General features: G+C 45.8%; 2 protein-coding genes across 3 annotated transcripts in view; one reads left to right on the top strand and one right to left on the bottom strand.

The window, feature by feature from the left end:
• The window catches only part of LOC137448672 (centromere protein F-like), a 62,694-nt gene extending 54,313 nt beyond the window's left edge, over window positions 1–8,381 (bottom strand). For both annotated transcript variants that reach the window (XM_068153416.1, XM_068153418.1), the window contains exons 1-2: window positions 8,294–8,381; window positions 7,816–8,135 (exon numbers count right to left, since the gene is read on the bottom strand). The gene's annotated coding sequence lies outside the window, so the exon portion shown is untranslated. The remainder of the gene's footprint in view (window positions 1–7,815; window positions 8,136–8,293) is intronic.
• Window positions 8,382–8,597: 216 nt separating this feature from the next.
• PTPN14 (protein tyrosine phosphatase non-receptor type 14) overlaps window positions 8,598–13,749 on the top strand; it is a 167,658-nt gene continuing 162,506 nt past the window's right edge. The window contains exon 1 of the mRNA XM_068153415.1: window positions 8,598–9,345. The gene's annotated coding sequence lies outside the window, so the exon portion shown is untranslated. The remainder of the gene's footprint in view (window positions 9,346–13,749) is intronic.

Here is a 13,749-nt window from a genome sequence, read left to right as displayed (position 1 = left end):
TGAGCTAATAAAGCCCAGTGAGCTGCTGTTGTAAAACACAATTAGATTTCCTATCCTTTTATATAGTTGCATTTCTTCGTGGAAGCCATGCTTTGGCTGGTGAGCAGAATGAATGCAAAGGAGAATGCCATCAGGATGCATAGAGAACCTTACACCTTAAGTTTCTTAACTGCCTAGTCTTATGCTCTTAAGAAAGTTTAAAGTGACCTGCACTTTTTTTTGACAATTCATTTACAAAATCAGAGATCACAGCTTATCACAAATGATAAATTTGTTCCCAAAGGAAACAAGGTGTTTCTCTAGTAAGGATCATCATATTTATTACCTACTAATGGAAACTGCTACTGAAGTGCTCACCTTGACACCATTGCCAGGGGCAACTGGATGGCCATATTAGTGGACAAAAATACCTACAGTAGCCCTATGGCTTGGTAATCACACTGTCTCATCTAGCCTACTCAACACCAGTAGGTAGGATCTGAACTGCGTGGTAAGATGGTCAAAATGGCAAGGGGTATTAAACTAGGGAAAGACTTTTCTAGTAATAGCAGCATGTATACAGCTTGGGTCTCCAAACTGCTGCGCTGTGAGGTATGATTAATGCCTGACTCAGATCACAAGATGGAATGGAGACATGCAGGAGAGAGTGGACAGTTTAGATCAGTTAAAGCATTATGTAACAAGGCCTCAAATCCCTATGCTCTAATTCCTACCACCTATCTGTCATAAATGCTAGTAAGAAACCTTCCCACAGTAAATGCATTATTGTGTTTTATAACTGGTATTCTTTACAGGAATAAACCTTACACGTTCTGCTTTCTTTTTAACTGCCTCGGACATATTAAGTGCAATTACTCTGAATAATTTTCATGGTAGGAAAACATCCTCTGACCTTTGCAAGCAGTGTAAAAGTGCTGTGATTTTTGCCAGTCTACAAACTTCTGCAGAAGTGTTAGCCTCTGAATTTAAACCTGCTGAGCAATTACACAGATAGACTCATTACCATAAACAATAAGAATATTATTTATCAATAGAAAAGATTGAAAACAAGGGGGTGGAGGTGTTTGTTAGTAGCCTAACCCATATTGTCTAGTGATTCAAATTACCAGTTAATGAACTGTAAATTGAAGCTATTTTCTTTCCCCATAACAATAAATTCCCTCTATATATAGTTCTTATGCCAGCTAGAAATGGTGATACTAAGCAAATCTTTCACATGATGAAAGATTTTCGTTAAGGCCCACGCCTCCCTGATTTGATGAGTCCATAGCTTGCATGCTCTTTCACCTCTAGTTTTGTTAGGATTGTACTCAGGTACACAGATATTGTATACAAGTACATTCATTCTGAGAACTATTCTGTTACAGTGAGAGACAAAAGTGGCTAAGATGTAAGCACACTACAAATAAAATAAGAGGCATGAGATTTGCTTCTTTGTTGACCTCTATTCTAAGTCCTTGATCATTTCACAGTATCACAGTATCACCAAGGTTGGAAGAGACCTCAAAGATCATCAAGTCCAACCTGTCACCACAGACCTCATGACTAGACCATGGCACCAAGAGACACATCCAATCCCCTCTTGAACACCTCCAGGGATGGGGACTCCACCACCACCCTGGGCAGCACATTCCAATGACGAATGACTCGCTCGGTGAAGAACTTTCTCCTCACCTCGAGTCTAAACCTCCCCTGGTGCAGCTTGAGACTGTGTCCTCTTCTTCTGGTGCTGCTTGCCTGGGAGAAGAGACCAACCCCATCCTGGCTAGAACCACATTTCAGGCAGTTGTAGAGGGCAATGAGGTCACCCCTGAGCCTCCTCTTCTCCAGGCTAAACAATCCCAGCTCCCTCAGCCTCTCCTCACAGGGCTGTGCTCAAGGCCTCTCCCCAGCCTTGTTTCCCTTCTCTGGACACGTTCAAGTCTCTCAATGTCCTTCTTAAACTGAGGGGCCCAGAACTGGACACAGGACTCAAGGTGTGGCCTAACCAATGCAGAGTACAGGGGCACAATGACTTTCCTGCTCCTGCTGGCCAAATCATGGTGGCCCTTGCTGTGCCTAATCTCCATGTGAACATCCCATTGCTATGAATGCATTTGAATATCCATTTTAATGAACTACCTAAGTTAAAGCCTTACCTCATACTTCTTTTCCTCTTTTGTCATGTCTAGATATGTATTTATGTATTATATATACACATACATATATGAAGTGTTTTTTATATGTAACTTTAAGTATTATCTGAGAATCTTTACTGGCTTATCTTTACCTACTGGTCAAATCTTTTATCAGTCAGTGAAAATTAAGAACGTCACCTACACCACTGATGACAAACTAATCAAATTACTTACGAGCCTCTACCTATCTTGATGCTGTCTCTAAAGTCATCCAGTGTTTCTCTGTTAAGAGATTGAATAGGCAAGACAGAAGTATGCCTCCCTATCCTACACACATCATAACCACCTCAACACTACTTCTGCTATTTTTACAGGCAAGTTTCAGAGTGAGTTTTCAGTCACCCAACTGAGTTTGAGGTGGGAAACCCACCTCAAACAGCCATAGTTTATGAACCACTAACTGAAATGCTTTGACAAAATGTAACAATTATGAAGAGAGAAAACACCTGCATTGTGCATCTTAACGACTTTGGCTGTCATTTGCCCTCTTCACTTCTTCCAACAGTTTTATTGGTATTTCTTATGCCATTTTGGTATCAATCCTGTCCAGGAAAATGTTTGTGTGTGTTTTAAGTCTTTCCAGGGTGCCTAGTATATCATGCATATAGAATCAGAGAATCAGTAAGGTTGGAAGAGACCTCAAGGATCATCAAGTCCAACCTCTCACCCAGCACCTCATGACTACTAAACCATGGCACCAAGTGCCACGTCCAATCCCCTCTTGAACACCTCCAGGGATGGTGACTCCACCACCTCCCTGGGCAGCACATTCCAATGGCCAACAACTCTTTCTGTGAAGAACTTTCTCCTCACCTCAAGCCTAAACATTTTTCCATTTTTCATGGATTATAAAGCTGGGTACTTTTAAATGTATAATTTAACATGGACATTAGATTTTCAGGTTTCTTAAAACAGTGTTGTTAGCCATTGGAATGTGCTGCCCAGGGAGGTGGTGGAGTCACCGTCCCTGGAGGTGTTCAAAAAGGGATAGGATGTAGCACTTGAAGCCATGGTCTGGTAGCCATGAGGCCTTGGGTGACAGGTTGGACTTGATGATCTTTGAGGTCTTTTCCAACCTCATTGATTCTATGATTTCTGTCAGTCTATTCTAGCTTGGACAGCAGTAACAGTTGCAGAGAAAGGTATATTCCTCATGCTAAATCCCATCTGGAGTACTTAAAACTATGGACCTCTAATTTCATTACTGTACTGAAATATGCCAAAAAGTTTGTAAAATGTTACAACTCTTACTGAAGAGCTGAAAAGAGGCACAGGTATTAAGTCCTCAGGCAGAATACAACCCTAAGCAAGCTATAATATTCAACACAGTGTAGTTTATTTGCACAGATAACCAGCCAAGGCTTTTTCTGGTGTACAAAACTGGGTGCTGGCTTGTGATAAGCTGCAGAGTACTACAACATGTCAGCTCATGCTTGGTGGCAACAAGTTTGTTTTCCAAGATTGTGTAATCCAAATTCCTCTTCTAAGAGATGATTTTGAGAAGCACTATTAAATGGAGTAATTAATGAGAGCGTGGAATGCTAGAGAAGTAAACTTTTTTTCCCTCCTCTTTTTGTAAGCTTCAAACATTATAAAGAACATGACTTTAGGAGTGGGAATTTCTGCTAGCAGCGTGCTAAGTTTCTGCTTATGTTACAATCAGGTCAGTGTGCCCAGCTGCAGCACATGACAGAGATTTTAGGAACACAGTTAGGGTCACATTTACAATACAAATCAGGAATGTTGCAACTGCATTATTTGATTGTAATGTAGATGACTGTAAGGCTAATTAAACATCCTCTGCTGTTCACAGGAGAAACCACCAGCTGTTGCTTAAGCACAGTTTAAAGGCAGTTTTATATGAAACAGGTTATGACATGGTTTCACCAGCCAACCAACAAGGACTAAGACTTTTCCATGTTATAACAAGACTAGAATTACTTCAGCTTTGGTTTAAACACATTAAAAAATGTTTAATACAGGTATTGCTAGCAGTGCTAAGGGACTTCAATATTCATTGCATATAGAATCATAGAATCAATAAGGTTGGAAGAGACCTCGAGGATCAGCAAGTCCAACCTGCCACCCAACACCTCATGACTACTAAACCATGGCACCAAGTGCCATGTCCAATGCCCTCTTGAACACCTCCAGGGATGGGGACTCCACCACCTCCCTGGGCAGCACAATCCAATGGCCAACAACTCTCTCTGGGAAGAACTTTCTCCTCACCTCCAGCCTAAACTTCCCCTGGTGCAGCTTGAGACTGTGTCCTCTTGTTCTGGTGCTGGTTGCCTGGGAGAAGAGACCAACCCCCTCCTGGCTACAACCTCCCTTCAGGGAGTTGTAGAGAGCAAGAAGGTCTCCCCTGAGCCTCCTCTTCTCCAGGCTAAACAACCCCAGCTCCCTCAGCCTCTCCTTGTAACGGCTTTGTGCCCAAGGCCTCTCCCCAGCCTCAATGCCTCTCTCTGGACACATTCAAGTGTCTCAATGTCCTTCTTAAATTGAGGGCCCCAAAGCTGGACACAGGACTCAAGGTGTGGCCTAACCAGTGGTGAGTACAGGGGCAGAATGACTTCCCTGCTCCTGCTGGCCACACTGTTCTTGATGATAGCACTAATATAATACATCTCCTGTATTTTGACTGAGCTAAAATCCGTTCTCCTCTGCAGTTGGTGAAAATGAGTGGTATTGGGCTTTATTTTCCCTAGTGTTTTGAGACAACATTCAGGCCTGTCAAACCCACAATCTGGGGAAGAAAAGGAAAAAACCCAAAGCAAGCAAGCAAGCAAGCAAACAAACCCAAACACAACAACAACAGCAAAAACCCAAACCAAAACCCAAAGCCTCTCTCTGCTGCACAGTGCTTTCATCTGCAAATCAAAAAGCACCTTCTAAAGATCATTATCACTATCTCAGTTTTCAGAGAAGAAAATTAAGTCACAGGGATACGCTGCCACATGCCCAAGATCAGACTGAAGACTGGTAGTTAAGGTAACTGAGCTACACTTAATAAGTCATTTCCCATCTACTCTACTGGTTTTGTAGAGCATCTTCATGTAAGGAAATTGTAGAAGGAACCAGTATAAAAATGTATAGCAGAGCAAAGGGAATATTCTGGAGGTAAATTCTGTACATCATTACAGAAAGTCAATAAAATCTCTAAATGTTATTTAAAGTTGTCATCCTCTCAGGAAAAATATAATAATTAACAAACCCCTGTGATTCTCTAGCAGCATAGAAAGAGGATGCCTTAGGCAGACTATATATGACTGATGGAAGATTAACCATCAAAGTTTTCTGAGTAAATTAGAACCAGCATAGGCCTTTGGAAACAAATCAATTATTTGTATCATTTTAATATCCCAAACTTGAAACAGTGTGAGGACCAAACTTGTACTCTCTGAAACCACTCCCCAGGGTAGTAAGCAGGGACTGTTGCTTTTAATCCCCAGGTTATATACTCCTGATGGCCTCTGGGAAACAAAATGTATACAAAGGTTCCAGGTTTCAATGGTCCTAGAACACAGTAGTGGCACCAAAACAACAATTTTTTCTTATGGAGACTCTTTGCAGTACCTGGCTGTAATCTCTGGGAAACCTGTTTTTTTCCAAAGCACCTCCTGCTACAATCTTGGCAAGTCTAATACAGATGTTAATCACAGCATTAAGTAATCACACAAAAAAGGAATCATCTTCACCATTCCCAGTTTCAGGAGCTCCCCTTGGTTGAGCAAGTTTAAAATACATTTCATTTTGCAGAGTTGGTTGAGCTGACCTTTTAGTAAAAGCTCTTGCTGATGAGGAGTCTGATTTAATTTCTTCTAGGGGAACCCATTCTGCAGCTAAACAATGCCTAAAATCACCTCTCCAAATCTTCACATCTGTCAGCATGTTTATGCTTCTGGCAACATTATTTCATTTGCAGGTAAGGTCATTAACAAGTTTACTTCAAATGCAGGGACCTATGAAAGTGACCAGCTGTAAGCCAGGTATTCAACCAGAAGACTCAAGGTAGCAGCACACTACCTTGAGGCACAGATGCAAAAGCTAGTACTCTTGTCTTCAAACCAAAATCCTTACACCTGCCCAGATATGGGGAGAACCTGAGAGTGAATGAAACAAGTTAAATCCTACTTTTGAAGCATGCTCCCCTCTCATGAAACTTTCCACTTAGCAAGGGAAAGCCACATTGTGGCATAAACTTTATCAATGCAGAGCACAGCCCCTCCATGATCTGTCTTGTCATCTACTTCTGACACATGAGGTTTCTTCCAGATTGTTACTCAAAGCTCTCTATCTCCACGTGGTCAAGCATAATTCGTGTTAAAACCTTAAATGGTGTCACTTCTTAGTACCTCAGTGTAGCCACGTGCAAAATGGCAGTAGTCACTTACTTCATTAAGGTGTGGTGTTTGCAAAATGTTTGAGATTCTCAGATGAAAAGGACTTTTCCTTGCAAAATGTAATTATATTATCCCAGAGGTAAGGCATAGGCCTGTGATTCCACATCAGAGTATCATTCAGGGTTGGAAGGGACCACAAGGATCATCTAGTTCCAACCCCCCTGCCATGGGCACGGACACCTCACACTACATCAGCCTGGCCAGAGCCTCATCCAGCCTGGGCTTAAACACCTCCAGGGACGGGGCCTCAACCACCTCCCTGGACAACCCATTCCAGGGTTTCACCACCCTCATGGGGAAGAACTTCCTCCTCACATCTAGCCTGAATCTCCCCACCTCCAGCTTCATTCCATTCCCCCTAGTCCTATCACTACCTGAGATCCTGAGCAGTCCCTCCCCAGCCTTCCTGCAGGCCCCCTTCAGATACTGGAAGGCCACAATGAGGTCACCTCAGAGCCTTCTCTTCTGCAGACTGAACAGCCCCAACTCCTTCAGTCTGTCCTCACAGGAGAGGTGCTCCAGCCCTCTGATCATCCCTGTGGCCCTTCTCTGGACACCTTCCAGCACCTCCAGATCCCTCTTGGAATAGGGGCTCCAGACCTGGACACAGTACTCCAGGTAGGGTCTCACCAGAGCTGAGCAGAGGGGGAGAATCACCTCCCTCGACCTGCTGGCCACACTTCTCCTGATGCAGCCCAGGATCTGATTGGCTTTGCGGGCTGCAAGTGCACACTGAGAGCTCCTGTTGAGCTTTTTGTCCACCTCTCGTCTCCTCAGGGCTGCTTTCCAGCCAGTCCCTGCCCAGCCTGCATTTGTGCCTGGGATTGCCTCGACCCAGATGCAGGACCCTGCACTTGCTCTTATTGAACTTCATGAGGTTGGCTTGTGCCCACCTCTATACAGTATTTAAGTACATACACATACAGTATTTAAATACAATTACCTATCAAAATCAGGAATTTGTGCTAGCTCTCTCTCTCTCGGCTTCTGATTCTCTTACCATTAACAATCTGAGTAATCCTGACTCCAAACAAATCTTGCTCACGTCCTAGCTCAGTGATGGATACCTCCCTTTGACATTTCTGCAGGTGCCCACTGGTACCAGCAGTATTTACATGTGCTGTTAGGAATGTGGATAATTTTAAGTAAACATAGTCTAAGGCAAACTTCATTTTGCAATCCGTCCATCAGCTATGACATGCAGGAGCATCTACATAATTGCTAATACTCACACTGTTCTTAAGCCTGCTGGGTCTGGCGTGATCTATTCAGTATCTCTTGGTAGCCCCAACCTTTCTGATGATATTCATTGGCTCCTACAGCACGCTGCCCTTTCTGCCCCTTCTCTCTCACGGCAGACATCAGGAAGGCTTCCCCACATCTGCCATGAACTGGGTATCCTGTGCATTTAACGTACTGCCAACCACCACATTCCACAACAACTTCAGGTTTTCTCCTGCTCGTTTTGCAGCAAGACTCGAGCACGATGCAGGCACCATGGGTCGGGTTCCATCACCTCGGCACTGCTGGAGAAGCGGGGAGAATCACCCACCTAGGAGGGAAGGTCACACAGTGAGCAGGAGACCAAAGAGCGGAAAAAGGGAAAAGCAGGAGGAGCGACCACATAGACAACAAAAGAAATGATCCTGTAACGCGACACAGGGGGGTGTGGAAGGGCAGAAGAGGGGCACACGGCGGCACCCCGGCTACCTCCAGGAGGGCTGGAAGGGGTACGGAGAAGCTTCGAGGGCCACGAGTGCCAAGACTTCCTCAGCTTCGCTCCTCCCCACCCCGAATCCTCCCGGGGATACTCCCCCGGCCCCGGGCTGCCGCAGCCTCCCGCCCGGCCGCGCTGCCCACAGGGCTCTGGGCTCACCCCCGCCCAGCCCCTCCCGCCGCGGCCCGCGCCGACACGTGCGCAGACCCCAAAGGCGGCTCGCGGCCACACGCGCGACGGGAGAGGCGGGGAAGGGGCCGGTTCCCTCCGGCGGGGAGGCGGGACGGGACGGGACCAGGCGGGACGGGAGTGGAAAGAAGGAACCTCGCGCGTGGCAGCTCTGCCCTCCTCGGGAGGGCTGCAGCCGGCACTCGCCCGGATTGGCAGGAGCCTGTGCCCTCCTCTTCCTCCCTCCGCTTCCCTCCTCCGCCGGGTGGGTTTCAGCCCTTCTCTTTCCTTGGGGAGGCGGGAGGGGGGAAGAGTTTTGGGGAAAAAAAAAAAAAAAAAAAAAGGGAAAGAAAGAAAAAACCCGAAAGAGAAAAGAAATCCCAAGTCGCATCCCCGACGTCTCCGGGCCCCGCGGCCGCAGCGGCCGCCCCACATTCCTGGCATTCCAGGGCCGTGACTCCCCGCGCCGCCCCAGCCCGGCCCCGGCCCCGCCGCCTCCGGCTCGCTCGCCCGCCGGCCCCGCTCGCCCCCGCGGGATACCAGTCCCCTCCCTCCCGCCCGGCCTCACTCCCGCCCTACCTCCCTCCTTCCCGCACCCCGCGGGCGCCAGCAGATCAAGGCGCCCCGGCCCCCTGTGCCGCCGCCGCCACTGGCGGCCGCAGCTCCTAGCCGCCCCGTCGAAGTTCCCTGCGGTGGTCGGGCCGGGGCGGCGGGAGCGGGTCTCCGTCCTTCACCGCCCTGGGGAGCGGTTCGCCGCGCTCCCCACTCTTTTCGGGACCCGCCGGCAGACGCCGCCGCCTTCCGGGCCAGGACAGCCGCCTCCCGCGGGAGCGCACAAAGCAGGAGCCGCCGCGCTGCCCCGGCGGCCCCCCAGCAGGTAAGGAGCCGCCGAGTTTGCTGGAGTTTGGGATGGGGCGCGTCTCCGCGCCTATCAGCCACCCGCGCTGACTTTGAAACGATCAGAGTGATGCCTTTGACTCCAGGCACTGCGACAGGCAGTGTTCTGCGTGAGGCTCGCAGCGCTCCGCGAGGTGCGGATACAGCTCCGCGGCGTGTGCCCTCTTCTTCGTAAGTGACGAAAATAGCTGGGCTTGGGTTACCAGTGCCAGTCGGTGACTTGCGATAAACAAGCTTCGGACAGCCTGCCTAGCCTGTGAATTTAATCTGCTGGACAGCCAGATAACATGGCATTTGTGTAACCGAGAGGTAATTGCAAATAGCTAGGGACGGGCAGGGCTCTCTGCTGAGCTGCTGGTATTTACACCGCGGCGTGCCCCTGTTTGTCTCCCCCCGCCCCGGGGTTTACCTTGTTCTTTGTTAGTTACAGTCAAGCTTAAACTGGCCGCTGGTCTTCAAGCGAGTAGGTTGTAGCGCTGAGTTACACAGAAAAGACCGCAGCGAGGGGAAGAGAGTGACATCTGCTCTCATTTCTGATGTGGCAAAGGCAATGAATTTTTAAGATGTCGAACTAGCTTTCTTTATCGGAGTGTATTTGGGACAAGCGTTACATAATGTATGTGTGGTATGTGGATATAATGTGTGCCGGGGCTTTCCTATCGAGAACGTTTTATCGCTGATGTGCATGAAATAATCATTTGTTTTCCATTATAAGGAACTCTTGAGCTTTAACAAAGTGGGAACAGTGGCCGGTAAAGGTTGTTGTCTACAAAAAAAAGTTTTGTGGGATTTTTGGCTCAGAGCCTGAAGCCATAGCTGAAATAAATACTTCTACCAGGAGACAGTTCCTTTTTCTTTAAAGTCTGTGTAGATAATCGGCGCTGGCTCTGGTTACTCTGAAAGCACTGTTCCACGGTGAAGTTCTTCAGAGTTTGGGGAAAATATACATATAAAATGGCTACCCCCAAATCACAAGTCACCACCTGCCAACCTCCATATTAAGGAAGAAGGTAGCCAGGTCTCTTTGGGGAGAGATGTGAGGGGAGGCAGTCCCAGCAGGGGCTGCTTTCTGTTTACCCAGCTGAGAGTGTCCTATCAAATATGAGTGACAAAATACAGACTATACAGCTTTTGCTCCTGCCCTCTGGGGGGTCTGTAGCTGACATCTAGTACTTGTTACATGGTGTAAAATAAAGCATGTGTTGATATCATAGTAATGGAAATAAGCTTTAGGCCCTGTTCTGTTATTGGCAGTACTTGCTTGAACTTCGTTTGGGTTCTTTAAGAAGCTGTGCCAGGGTTGCTTACAGGCAGAGGGCACTTGTGTGTCTCTAATGGGTCATGATACAAAAGTTGGGAGTTTTGCAAACTTGCAGTTTTGAGCACAGCCCGTCAGCTAAAAGATAGCCCCTAAAATCTGTGGCAGAGCTCACGGCCATCGATTCTGGCACTTCGTTTGCGTGCAGGAAGCTTGAGATCACAAGTAGCTTGATGCAAGCTCAGAGAATCCAGTGGTCAGATGAAGGCCAGAGCGAGGTCTGCAGGACTGATCCCAGTACTGGGCAAGTTGAGCTTTTGTATGGACATTATACCTACAGTTCTATGTGTCTTTTAAGTGTTTCTGTAGTAGCAGCAGAAGTAGCTGTGGTGCAGTGTTGTTAATTAGCAACCAATGTTAATACTAATGCCTGGCTTTTCTCCTGGTCGTTCTTGCCCAGCAGAAGCCCATGAGAGTCAGTTAACTTAGGAGTAGAATGGCATTCTCTGAAATATCTCTGGTTTGTACGCTTAGCAAATTGTCTTGGCTGCCAGTGGCTCCTCTAGTCTTGAAGAAGGAGTTGTCCACATACTTCTGGTAACTCTCTGGTTTCCTTTTTCTATGTTTGTTTTCTTACCACCACAGCTATACTGCCTGCTCTTCATGCTGTTTCTCTTCATATCCAGTGAGGCTGTTGGAATAAATGGCACTTAAGTAGCTCATTTTAATCAGGATTTAAGTTAAGCGTAGATACGTGCCGTGTGAAAAGTGTGCTTCGATTCCAGCTCCTGAGCTGGAAGCAAGTCCTTCACTGGGGCAAGGGTTAGTCAGTTGAGGGGGTTTCAGAAACTGCTGGTAGTATATGGAGGTAAAATGTTTTCATCTGTCAGTGCTGCTCAGTAGTGTATGGATCCTAAACTCCTTCCAAGACCCACCCATGTGCTTGTGCTTCAACTCGTGTTCATGCATGGTGCTTTTGAAGCGCCATGGAATTTATTTTATATATATATATATAATAATAAATATGTATACAAGTCTTTGCAGGAGCCAAGGTGTAGTACTTGGTATGCAGTGTATTTGTGCATGTGTCTCCAGCACAATTACAAGAAGATTTCAATAAAGGCTTAATTTCTATGCTGAGCAGATGCCATAAAAGTTGTTTTATGTTTAAGTCCATTGCCAACTGCAGTGTGCTTCGGCTTACTGTACTTTGTGGAGTTCCACTGGATCAGCTCCTGATCTGTGAAAACAACCCTTTGCCTTCTAGATGTGCCTCCTGTGAGGAGCATGCCTGTGCACAAGAGTCTCTGTAATTTTGTGTTAAAAGGTCTGGTTGCATTTTTTACATCTACAGGTTCTCTATTCAGAGACCCTGTGAAATCTGCTGACTCCCATTTCATTTATTTTTTGAAAAATATATAAAATCCTGAAGTAACTGAGGCAGACCTGAGCTGAAACTCAAGGTTATGATAAAACTGTGTTTTGGTTCCACTATCTAACCTAGTGCAGGAGACCACAAAATTCAGCGGGCACTTGGACTTTCCTCTGGTTGTGCTGGATTCAGTCCATGTCCAGAAGGAGTGTAGCATATTCTACACGTGCTTATCTTCTGCTTAAGGTCTTCTGGTTTGCTCTGCACTTGGAGCTGAAGAGGTGATCTATGAGGAGACATCTCACATGCTCTGAAGGAACAAGGTTCCTCTCAAGTATGGAAATAGCCCTGGGAGCAGGAACTGCAGTCCATGACTGTTCCCTTTCCTCTGGGCTATAGAAAGGAGTGATGAGAACTCGGGAGTGTAAAAGAATCAATGGCTTGAATGTCCAAGTGTCCAAAGGCTGCTATTTAGGTGTGTTACCAGGTTATGGAGGTGGTCTTGACTTGGTCTTCATCTCTTTTGTGAAGTACTTTTGTGTTGTGTGCATTACTGGGCTAGTTACTTTCCATTTTCCTGTCTCTTCAGGCTTCGGGGATCACGTTTATTTTGTTGGATTTTTTTTTACTGTAAAGATATTTAGTCAGCTAATTGGAGTTTATGATTAAAATATCTGCATAGTTTTGTAATGGTAAGCAACCAGATCACAGAAAGGGAGCTTGCTGATCAATTTGAAGCTAAAGATACCACAAGGGACAGCTTATATTAAATGTAAGAGGAATCAGAATTGTTTATCAATGTTAGTATTTTTCAGATGAAAATCAGACTTGGCTTTCCTTGCTAAACAAGGATGCACACTTTCTTCTGCTTGTACCTCTTCTGTTGCAACAAATCTTTAGGCAATTTTAATCTGTTTATTCACAAACAATGCTTTGGTAGGAAAGAAGATATTTGCTTTACTGATTCTTTAAGATAGTAGAGTTGGACTAGTTTTTTTTCTTTGAGTTCATGATTTTCACTGTCTAAATTGGTTGTTTTTCACTTGTTAACATATAGTGGAGTGCATTTTAAAAGCAAACTTACAGAATGAAAGGATGACTTCATGTGAAGGTTTGAAGGATTAGAAGCATTTTAATTTCATTGTCTTCGACATTCGGTGTCCCTGCATAACGTAATGAAATTTAGCCCAATTTTAGTGAAGAGGTAAGGTAAGACTGTGGTCAAATAAAGGCAGTGTAACTATGCAAATGCAACACCTTGGTGTCTGAACCATGCTGGTTGGTATTTTGGGCTTGAGATCCAGAGGAAAATAAAGAAAGCTTTAAGATTGCACTTCAGTGTTTCTCAAGGTCAGCAAATCAGTGCTAAAAGTGCCACCTGGAATTAAGGACGCAAGGCAATGATGCAGCCCAAAGCATGGCTGAGGAATGCACATGGTAGTTTTAAAATCCATTTCCCCTCCCATCGTTGCTGACCTAATAAGCAGTTGTACTTATGGTCAACTAGGCATGAGCAACTTCAGAAAATACCTAAGGGACTATAAACTTAGCACTAATTAAGCATGAATTTAGGTAACATTAAGAAGGATTTCTAACCAGAGGATTTTTCTGGAGGGAGTCAGGTATGTGACATGTTGGATGGGTGATGTCCTGGAAAGAAGAAAGCACCAGCCTACAGCCTCCTGCTCTTATGTCTTGTAGACACAGTGAGAGTCTTGTATTCTTCTCAAGTGAAGAGTTTAGATACCAAGCTT

The sequence above is a fragment of the Melanerpes formicivorus genome, unplaced genomic scaffold (assembly GCF_026170545.1).
Source record: "Melanerpes formicivorus ecotype bairdi unplaced genomic scaffold, bMelFor1.0.p_v2 SCAF_26, whole genome shotgun sequence".
Taxonomy (NCBI): domain Eukaryota; kingdom Metazoa; phylum Chordata; class Aves; order Piciformes; family Picidae; genus Melanerpes; species Melanerpes formicivorus.
The sequence above is the reverse complement of the archived record's forward strand: the minus strand, read 5'-3'. Positions and strand labels throughout refer to the sequence as shown.